The sequence below is a fragment of the Dermochelys coriacea genome, chromosome 5 (assembly GCF_009764565.3).
Source record: "Dermochelys coriacea isolate rDerCor1 chromosome 5, rDerCor1.pri.v4, whole genome shotgun sequence".
Lineage (NCBI taxonomy): Eukaryota > Metazoa > Chordata > Testudines > Dermochelyidae > Dermochelys > Dermochelys coriacea.
This window is the reverse complement of record NC_050072.1, coordinates 53,070,320-53,081,469: the sequence shown is the minus strand read 5'-3', so window position 1 is coordinate 53,081,469 and position 11,150 is coordinate 53,070,320. Positions and strand designations below refer to the sequence as shown.

The 11,150-nt window shown below is 42.1% G+C and overlaps 1 long non-coding RNA gene across 2 annotated transcripts in view; it reads left to right on the top strand.

The window, feature by feature from the left end:
* Positions 1-308: 308 nt before the first annotated feature.
* Positions 309-11,150, top strand: part of LOC122460249 — a 49,729-nt gene continuing 38,887 nt past the window's right edge. The window contains exons 1-2 of one of the 2 annotated variants that reach the window (XR_006281444.1): positions 309-599; positions 8,286-8,366. This is a non-coding gene — a long non-coding RNA (uncharacterized LOC122460249). The remainder of the gene's footprint in view (positions 600-8,285; positions 8,367-11,150) is intronic. The other variant, XR_006281443.1, reaches the window with a different exon arrangement.

Sequence of the window (11,150 nt, the reverse complement as noted above, 5' to 3'; positions counted from 1 at the left end):
AAAAACACTAAAAATTATGTAGCAGCAACTTGCAGCAAACCTGTTCCTATATCAGATTAGGACAGTGACTCAGTGAAAGTTTTTATACTGTATCAGGCTAATCAAGGTGGCAAAGTAACTGCTCGTTCATAGTGAAAATAATACTAATCTCCACTCACAAATATTTGTGTTCATTTTCAAGAAGCAGGAGAAGCTGTTTTCGACCCCTCTCTCTTTGTTCAAAGGGTGGCCAGAGCAAATGCTTTGCAAGCAGATGTCTGTGATGAATAACATCCCTGAGTTTGCCATGCCACTGTTTCCATGTAACCTCTGTTCCACTCTAAAAAGCAAAGGCTGCTTGCCACTTCCCATGCATATAAAAAACCCACGTCAAACTGTTGGACAAAAACTGCAACTAAATCTATGGGTTCTTCTTGTCCCCCCCTCAGCTTGCTCAGATCGAGCTGCTGAGGACAATCGAATGCGCCATTGCTAACAAGTCGATCCCCCCCCCCCCCCCGCTTTCTCTGTGCATGAAAGAGACATGGCATGGCGAGTGGTTGCTGCTGTTTTAATAGAGAAAATGCTGGCGGAAGGTGAACGTACCGCGCACAGGGTAAGTTTGATGTTGACAAACTTCTTGTGGCAGCGAGACTGTGTCAGCACAACTTCCAAGAGATCGAGAGAGCGGCTCTTGCAGGGACGGCGGGAGGCGGGCGCGGGGACGGAACAGCAAATGCTATTCAGCCCGAGCAGTTTCAAGCCGCCCATGCTGGGGAATTACTGTAGTCTAGCTACGGCTTTTAGCACTGGTGCTGGATGTGTGTGTGTGTGTGTGTGTGCGCGCGCGCGCGTTGGGGGGGGGCGGAGGGGAGGCTGCAGGCAAGGGAGCCGAGTGGGGAGCTTTCAAGTTACTTTGCTCCATCCTGCCTGCGCACAGCAGAGGCAGGCAGTCTGCGTGTGAAGCGCGAGCAGCGCCTCCCCTGCTGCCTTGGGCTGCGGCCCCTTGGGTCACCCAACTTCTCCGCGCCCGAAAACTCCCTCTTTGTTTTCGAATGGGACTCTCCAAAAATGTATTCTCGGGCAGACTGACAGCCGGGGTCAAGAAACAGCTGTTGGAGTTAATGTTTCTTCCTCCCACTTCGTCTGATGGCTGTGCCCTGCCAAGACAAAGTGAGAGAGCGCACTGCTACCTTCCTCAGACAGCCTGGCTGCTAGCAACAAGAGATTGCTTTGCTTCAGCACACACAATCAGATCCAAAAGGCAACAGCAGCCTGGATCGTGCCTTTCATTTGCTGATATGAGCTTACAGGGTTTGTGCATGGGGTGGGAGGGAATGGGGCAGGGACACATGCAGAAATTGAATTATTTTGTCTCTTTTTTTTCTCCCCACCTCCAACAATTTGACAGGCATAGGAGAAATTGCATTTGTTTGCAAGGGCTGATTCACACTGCAGATCATTATCCAAAGAAGGCTGCCAAAAAGTCAGCTTGTTTTTTAGCGACTGGCCTGCTCAAGCTGCAAAGTTCACATCCAAATCCGGATCCAAACTACACCAAAGTTTGGGGATGCTCAGATCCAGGCTTTTGGATTGCTCTTCTCCAACTGTCATTCTCTGACCCCAGCCTGAGCTGCTGACATTCCATACTACTCTCTACAGCTCAGGCCACTTCTTTCCATTCCCAGCCATGCTCTCTGCAGGCTGCTCTTTCCAGGCTGGGCAAACCCACTCCTCATGCTGTTCTCTGTGGCTCAGGCCATCCATTCCATCTCTATCTTAATCTAGCTCTTCCCATCTCTCTCAAGGCCAGGCCTCTCGTTGCATTGGACAGATACCATTAACTGCAATGTATTGATGTATCAGTCCTCATCCTCAAAGGAAACCTGCATAATACTTTCAAACGATGAGCTTGGGAGCTTAAATTCATAACTTTGCTAGACACTAAAAATCATGGACTGAATAGAGACACTGGATTTATGGCTTAATACAACAATCTATAACCCACTAACAACCCACTCCACCCCCAGCTGCTTCCCCATCCCCACCCTGTTTCCTCCCTATGACTGGAGGGGTGTTAACAGGCCACCTTACATTGGATGGCTCCTTAAAATATGTGTTAACTACTGTGCTTAACAATCTGTTCCATCTTGTATTTAGCTGTGACACTGAGGGCTTGTCTACACTGGCATTTTACAGCGCTGCAACTTTCTCACTCAGGGGTGTGAAAAAACACCCCCCTGAGTGCAGCAAGTTTCAGCGCTGTAAAGCGCCAGTGTAGACAGTGCACGTGCGCTGTGAGCTACGCCCCTCGTGGAGGTGGTTTTTTTAGAGCGCTGGGAGAGCTGTCCCCCAGTGCTCTGCCGCGACCACACAAGCCACATTAAAGTGCTGCCACAGCAGTGCTTTATCATTGCTAGTGTAGACTAGCCTTTAGTACGTTTCTCAGACCTGAAGAAGAGCTCTGTGTAAGGTTTTGTCTACACTGGAACTTCATCAGTAAAACTTTTGTTGTTCAGGGTATGTTAAAAAAAACACACACCCTGAAAAGGAAAAGTTTTACCGACAAAAAGCAACAGTGCCGTTAGTTGGGGGTGGAAGTTTTTTGTTGGCAGGAGACCTCTCTCCTGCCGACAAACAGCAGCTACACTGCGTGCCTTTTAGCGGCACTGCTGTGTCTCTGACAAAACCTCTGTTGGAAAGCTTGTCTCTCTCTCACCAACAGAAGAAATCACCTCAGCCACCTTGTCTCTCCCTTCATCATCACATCAGTGGTGACATATTGTCCTGACATGTCCCTATGTTGCGACACAACTTTATCATGTTGTGATGTTGCATTGATCCTTGCATTTATGTATCTAGAATACTTACTCACTCATCACTATGAAGAATGTTATAGAAATACCTATTCTTAAATAAAATAAATACATTACGGATACTCGCAAAAAGAAAAGGAGTACTTGTGGCACCTTAGAGACTAACAAATTTATTAGAGCATAAGCTTTCGTGAGCTACAGCTCACTTCATCGGATGCATTTGGTGGAAAAAACAGAGGAGAGATTTATATACACACACACAGAGAACATGAAACAATGGGTTTATCATACACACTGTAAGGAGAGTGATCACTTAAGATAAGCCATCACCAACAGCAGGGGGGGGAAAGGAGGAAAACCTTTCATGGTGACAAGCAGGTAGGCTAATTCCAGCAGTTAACAAGAATATCAGAGGAACAGTGGGGGGTGGGGTGGGAGGGAGAAATACCATGGGGAAATAGTTTTACTTTGTGTAATGACTCATCCATTCCCAGTCTCTATTCAAGCCTAAATTAATTGTATCCAGTTTGCAAATTAATTCCAATTCAGCAGTCTCTCGTTGGAGTCTGTTTTTGAAGCTTTTTTGTTGAAGTATAGCCACTCTTAGGTCTGTGATCGAGTGACCAGAGAGATTGAAGTGTTCTCCAACTGGTTTTTGAATGTTATAATTCTTGACGTCTGATTTGTGTCCATTCATTCTTTTACGTAGAGACTGTCCAGTTTGGCCAATGTACATGGCAGAGGGGCATTGCTGGCACATGATGGCATATATCACATTGGTAGATGCGCAGGTGAACGAGCCTCTGATAGTGTGGCTGATGTGATTAGGCCCTATGATGGTATCCCCTGAATAGATATGTGGACAGAGTTGGCAACGGGCTTTGTTGCAAGGATAGGTTCCTGGGTTAGTGGTTCTGTTGTGTGGTGTGTGGTTGCTGATGAGTATTTGCTTCAGATTGGGGGGCTGTCTGTAAGCAAGGACTGGTCTGTCTCCCAAGATCTGAGAGAGCGATGGCTCGTCCTTCAGGATAGGTTGTAGATCCTTGATGATGCGTTGGAGAGGTTTTAGTTGGGGGCTGAAGGTGATGGCTAGTGGCGTTCTGTTGTTTTCTTTGTTGGGCCTGTCCTGTAGTAGGTGACTTCTGGGTACTCTTCTGGCTCTGTCAATCTGTTTCTTCACTTCAGCAGGTGGGTATTGTAGTTGTAGGAATGCATGATAGAGATCTTAAGTGATCACTCTCCTTACAGTGTGTATGATAAACCCATTGTTTCATGTTCTCTGTGTGTGTGTATATAAATCTCTCCTCTGTTTTTTCCACCAAATGCATCCGATGAAGTGAGCTGTAGCTCACGAAAGCTTATGCTCTAATAAATTTGTTAGTCTCTAAGGTGCCACAAGTACTCCTTTTCTTTTTGCGAATACAGACTAACACGGCTGCTACTCTGAAACCTGTGATTACGGATACTGTTGATGTCCTGCAAGCATAGCTTTGTAACAGCTCAGTAAAATCAGAGCTCTCTAGTAAACCCTACTGCCTCCCTCCCTGCAAGCTGAACTATCTCACTTCTTCCCTAATTCCATCTCCAGGACAGCACCCCACCCAACCAATTACTTTCTTTCATTCTGTGTACTCTGCTCTGCCTGCTGTGCTTTCCAAACTGGTCTGCTCCACTCTTTCATGTATTTTCTGCACGTCACATCTCCACCACTCACTGTTAATTAATACCTGATTTTTGCTAGCTAAACAATATATCACTTTGATTAGCTACACCCACCGACACAAATCAGAACTAACTCTTGTGCTTTTGGAGGCTATAGGGGGTGAAATCCTGACCCCTTTGAAGTCAATGGCAAAACTCCCATTGACTTCATTTGGTCAGGATTTCACCTATGGTACCCCAGAGCTGTATGAGGTTAACTGCTGTTCCTGAACATTCATCTCCAGTTAGCCTAACTACCTTCCTATTAAGATTCATGACTCTGAAGTACCTGTAGCGTTTAATATTTGCACTACATCTGTAGATGGTCTCTCAGCCAGTCTTTGCTTTTATATGTTAATTCATATGTATTGGCTTTTTGAGTCTTACTACAATCTTACTTTTTATGCTAGCAGCTTTCAAGCATTAATCGCTAGAAGGTCAAATTTTGCCATTACTGAAACAACATGGAACTCCATTGACTTCATAGGGTTGCATGAAGTGTAAGTTAAGGAAGAATTGGGTCCATCACAGTTACAAACCCCTGAAGATCATGAAAAGAAATGACCAAATCCTAAGGCTCAGAGTGACAGCAAAATTATCTGCACGTCAGAAGTTTGATTTTGGGAGTTTGCTTTTCAGCCAAATAGGAGTATCACAGAGGCAATGTTTTCAGCCTCAGGCCAGGGAGAGACAGGCTATGACTGGTACAGTCATGAAGCAGCTGTTTGCAGAGCCAAACTGAGAATGCTGGAAGAAACTACCTATCCTCCAAAGGTCCTAGCAACAGGAATGCATGTATGCAAGAATGCCCAGTTGCAATGTAGGACAGGAATCGGATTATAAAGAGCTCTAATGGACTCTGCTCATATCACCCTAAATACCTGGGGCCAAATTCTTCTTTCTCTTACACCCTTAGGAACTTGCACAGGAGTAACTGAGAGTAAAATATGGCCCTTGAAGTCCTTATATTATGGTTGTCTGAGACAATACAGAATAAACCCTAATGAAGTGAGGAGAAAACATCCATGCACAAACACACACTCACCAAAATGTGGATAGGTTAAAAGGTATTCACCACTAAAAATCAGTAGTTTAAAAATGTTCTTAAAAAAAAGTATGCTCATGAAAATGCACTAGCCACAACCAGGCAGCATTTGGAGAGACAGTGTCCAGGCTCCTGCACAAAGGTTTGTCACCACATGTGACAGGGTGTACTAGGCCCTTCCTGGCCCTCCGCTGCAGGCCTCACATTCCTTCTACACACCACCCCAGGAAAGGAGCAGCAAAGGTGAGTCCTTCTGGCCAGCCTAGAGAGGCCTCATGGAAGCAGCCAATCAGAGTCCAGCAGGCTCAGATGATAGGAGCTGCAGGACCACAGCAGGTCAGTTCCTGGTGGGGATCAGAAAGGCAAGGAAGGGTTCTCCTCTCTGGCCACAGGAGCTTAAGGGATAGCCAGAGTTGGGTTCTGGCTGCATTTGCTTAAGCTGGAAGAAAGAGAACCTGAGAACTTTAACCCTGAGGTAAGGGGTGAAGATAAGGGGACCCATGGGAAGAGGCTAGGGAACTAGAAACACATTGAAGTGAGCGGTATGTGGCTGCTGTTTATTGGGTCCCTGAGTTGGAATCGGAATAGTAAAGCAAACCAGGTTCCCACTGGTGAAGTGGCTTAAGTCCTGAGAACGGGACACGTCTTGTTTAGAAGTCTGAGCAAAGGTCTCTATTTAAAGGGCCCAGAGCTAAAGCAGAAGACCCTGGTGAGGGTAGATAGACATTTTGACTCTTCACTATCCTGGAGGGGGTTAATTTGAACTTTGTGACTTGGCCAGAGGGCCAAGTCACTGAAGACCCACCAAGCTAGGTTAACAATCTAAAAGGAGTGCCAGGAACGGGAAAAGGAGTACAATATTACATGTACCAGCCGGAGGTGCTCAAGAGGTGAGTGCCTCCCATTACAGTGTTCTGTAGTCTCCATTTGCAATATGCAAGATAAGTTCATGCTTAAGTGCTGTTGGGAGTAGATTGGGAATTTATGTTCTCACTGTCTCAATATATAAGAACAAAGGAACAGTTGATTAAACTAAAAGTTGAGAAAGTCAATACAGATAAAAGGAAATACTTTTTTTCATACAGTACATACTCATTGCCATAATGGAACTCATTGCCACATAATGTCATTAAGGTCAAGAATTTAACACTATTCAACGAGAGACTGAACGTTGGATAACAAGAATACCCAAAACTATAGTAGTTAAAGCTAGCAAAAAGGGTTGAAGAGTTTTAAAACCTCATGCCTCAGGGTTTAAATCATTCTGTAGCTAGCAGGGATTAGGATGAGATCTTCACGGTGGGCAGATCACCCCATATCTGCTTATTGTGGGGTTTCTTGCACTTAGGGTAACCAGATGTTCTGATTTTATAGGGACAGTCCCGATTTTGGGGTCTTTTTCTTATATAGGCTCCTATTAACCCCACCCCCTGTTCCAATTTTTCACATTTGCTGTCTAGTCACCTACTTTCACTTTCCTTTGCAACATATGGTGCTGGTCACTGTTGAGAAGGACCTGGGGTTTGATCCAGTATGGCTTTTCCCCGATCCTTTGGCTGACCCCTAGCAAAAATAAAGTTTATGTAAGTCTTAAGCGGTACAGATTACTTGTGCTGTCCCTGTGAACAGAGGTGAATTTCACCCCTAGGCATGTCATTGTTAATCAAAAACCCTTGAAAGGTCAAACAACTATGAGCTACCAAAGAAAGTATTTTGGTGAAATGTTCAAAAATATTCAGGTCACTTAGGAGCTTAAGGCTCATTTTCAGTAGCAACTAACTCTCTTGGCATGCCCACTGACTTTCACTGGACTTAGACTCTTCAGTTACATAGATGCTTTTGAAAATTCTACCTTCCACCATTGAAATATGAGCGTTTGTTGAGAATAATCAGTTAGTGGTATCAGGATCACAGCACTATTTTCTTGCACATAATATATTAAATAACTGGTATCTCAGAGACTCGTGTATGGTAATTGTTGGTAACTGTTGACATAAACTGAAAGCTCAGAAAAACAGTGACATCAGCAATTATGCATGTGATCATCACTGCAAATTTCAAAATCTTGTTTCAATTATTCCTGAGTACAAAATGAATATCCTTCCAAATGAATTTGGTTTGCTTTTGTTTTTGTAAGAGATGGCAATTATCAGTGTCATTAAAAAAATTATTTTGATATTTTACATGAAATTCACTGGATTCTGCTTTAAAATCAAGGCTCTTTGGCTAATTTTAAAGAAACCTTCAGATCCTGGCTTTTGCTGCTCTAGGAACTTCCAGGAACATAAAAACCTTTCCCTGAAAAAATGTGTTAGAAATTTCCCTGAGATGCATCCAAACCTAGTCTCTATCTAAAGGAAAAATTAAATTAGTGAATAAAACTCCTTTTAATATTTGATCAAGAGGAAGGACTTAAGATCAGGGCTTATAAGAAGACAAAGATTCTCATATAGCTGATGTTTTAATAGAATCAAAATACACTTGGTTTTCACAAACATCTGGTAGAAAATATGCTTTCACTAAAAGTGGAAAAACTGTAGTAAGTCCCCACACTTCTTGCCAGTATCTTATCTAAATATCTGTGGGGCTTTAATAACTCCAGGAAGTTTTAAGCTAATAAATTATAATATTTCAAAACATTTTCACATTTTTCATGGTTTGTTCCTAACTGGACATTATGTTTACCAAGAATTTCAAGCACCACCTTTCAAGTTAGCCTCCAGTTTTTTTAATTTTCTATGTAGGGTTCTTCATAGTATTGTGGTGAAACTTCATTATGTTAAAGGAGCCTTGAAGATCATCTGTCTTTGCAAATAAGAAAAATGGTAAGTAAGGAACTTTCCCCATCTTTTTAACTGAATTACACAAAGGTCTATCTCAGTAATTATGATTCCACTTACTACAGTTACCTTTAGATCATGTAATGGTATTAGTGAGTCCAGAAAATGCCATCAACTCTGCCATTCCCAGCCATTATTCCAATGGCGAAGATATTTGACAAGCTGGCTGCAGTGTCATAAATTAATTATCCATGGGTCCTCACAGCTCAGGGCAAGTTGTCCACTTCCTGGCCTCCTTGAGTGCACCCTTTCAAGTGTAATCCTATATCTATTTCATTGTGGAATTCTGCAGTTCTCCCACTCTTGGGCTGCAGTATCCTCTGTATGAAATGTTCTTATCCAAGCAGGTCTGACTAAATTCTGGCATTTGTGGTTCTTCCCTTTGGGAATCTTTAACCTGTGGTATCCAGTATTCAAACTATATTGTTAAAATCAAAGTATTGTCTTTTTAATAGTAGAAACAAGCATTTAGAGAAAAAGGATTTTAAAACAACAGTCTACACAGACTGTCTTACCATCCCCTGTTGGTACACAAGGGAGGCCTAACTTCTTCAGACACCCCAGTGAGGTCCGGTGTCTGGTTGGCTCCTCTCTCTGCACAACTACTCCCACCCTTTCTTGAGAGAATGTTCATTTTTAAAGCTTCCCGCATTCTTTTGATCTCCTGTGTTTGTGACCCTTTCCTATCCTGGTTCACGCCAGTTTTGTTGGTTAGTTGGAGAGGAGGTAAAATCATCAAACCTAGTATCCTGGCATTGTCTTTAACAACTCTCCAGTATTTGTGGAGAGGTGGCTTATCTTGAGCCATTATTTCCTTTGTGCCTTTTTTTCCCCAGGCAGTCTCTTGTTGTATTAAACTAACACAGTCATACAAAAAACATCTCAATAACCTGGTCAACATTCAGTATTAATAAATTACAAAGCAGCTCCATATCCATCACAATCCACGCAGTGATGGAGCTGCCTGAGTTTGTGATGTTGGATGAATAACAAAAGTTCACTCTGGAGCCAGTTTGATCCCACACACGTTTGAGGTTTTATTAAATGTAGTTAAACAAATGCAGATTACTTTTATTTAGTATAACTAAATCATTCTCATGTGAATGCTATAGTTCTGTACAACTACTCCTCATTGACTACAGCCTCACCTAGTAGTGAGCGAAAAATTGATGAACTACAGGCAACCTTGTCAATGACTCGGGCAATAGGCCAATGGAAGTTTCACTGGGAAACAGCAACCTTCACAGGAATAACTGCCAGCTTATTGCTGATAATAGAAACATACAGCAATAAGCTGAACAGCAGTGTAAAGTACTGAAATAAATTCTAAAGATTACCTAGTGGAATACAAAAGCATGTCAGCTGTTAAGGAATTTCATTTTTAACTGAGTATTTTTTTCACAGCACTTTAACTTATGTTCACAATGGAGTCAATATTAATGTACATTTAATCTCTGCTATCTACAAACAACCTGTGGGTTCAACAACATGCACAAAGCACCAACAACTGTTGATATGTGTTATTAATATCTGTCTAACACCCCTGCCTACATAGTGTGCAGAAATTATTGGAAATAGTTTATGCTCTGATTAATTTCCCATCAGGATTTCAGTTTCTAAACCATTTTCAGTGACATACCTAGACTGTTCACTATAGGCCTGATCCAAAGTTAATGGGAAGACTCCCACTGACATAAGTGGGTTTTTGATAAAGCCCCATGATTCTTCAGTCTTTACTCAGATTTTATTCAGTCAGTTCTCCCACTGAAGTCAATGAAATTATTTCCTAATATAATAGAGCACACTGTCAGGAAGGTTTTAATGATATTCAGCCTACATTTTCCCTATCTTAATCTCATCCCATTCCTCCTAGTTGTACCTCATTATATGACTATTTTCTGCATGACTATTGTCTCCCTTTTGGGGGCCCAATCCTAAATTATGCAAAATTTCCATTGTCTTTGATTATGGAGGCAAGATCAGGCCAGAGCATTTACACACTACAACTGTTCTCATTCCCCCACTTTTCCATCACTTAGCCAAGCTCTTGCTGGATGACTTCTATCTATGGAATTTTTGATGGAGTGGGGACTGGGCAAAGACTTCAGAACTGAGCCTTATGGCAACCCTGAAGAAGAGAGAAAATGAAAAGATTAGTCATTATAATGCCAAGGCATATAGCAACAGGAATTTTTAAATAAAATAGCTTTTATAAGATCAAATGTTATCTTCTTTCCATCCTCACAGCTATATATAAATCCGTAGTAAAATTATTAGATGTAGTTTCTTTCATTAACAACCCAACAAGTTTTAAATATCTTTATAATTTTCAGTGGGCAAGACAAATAGAATTACCTCTGTTTTGACAAACAGTCACATGTTGTGTATAATTTGGCCTTACTGAATGGTTGGTCTGGAACTTCTTCGAGGTTACCAGAAGTTGAAAGTTCTTTCTCTTTAACAAGGTACTTTTCCTTCCTTGAGAGCTCAGAATTTACTTATGACCAAGATGTCACATAGTATTGATGATCTCCCTATAGATAAACAAACATACTTTTTGCAATTTGCTAGAACTTTATTAATTCAGAAAGATTAACTTAATTAGTGGTTTTGGAACATCAGTAACATGCACTTCAGGGTAGATTTTTTCCTTCCCATTACTCCAAGCCTCTGTACACTGTTCCAGCAAAATATTTTGAATCCTACTGCAGGGATGGTGTTGCGCCACTCTTCTTTAGTAAGGACAGATTTTTATCCATTTTTATACCC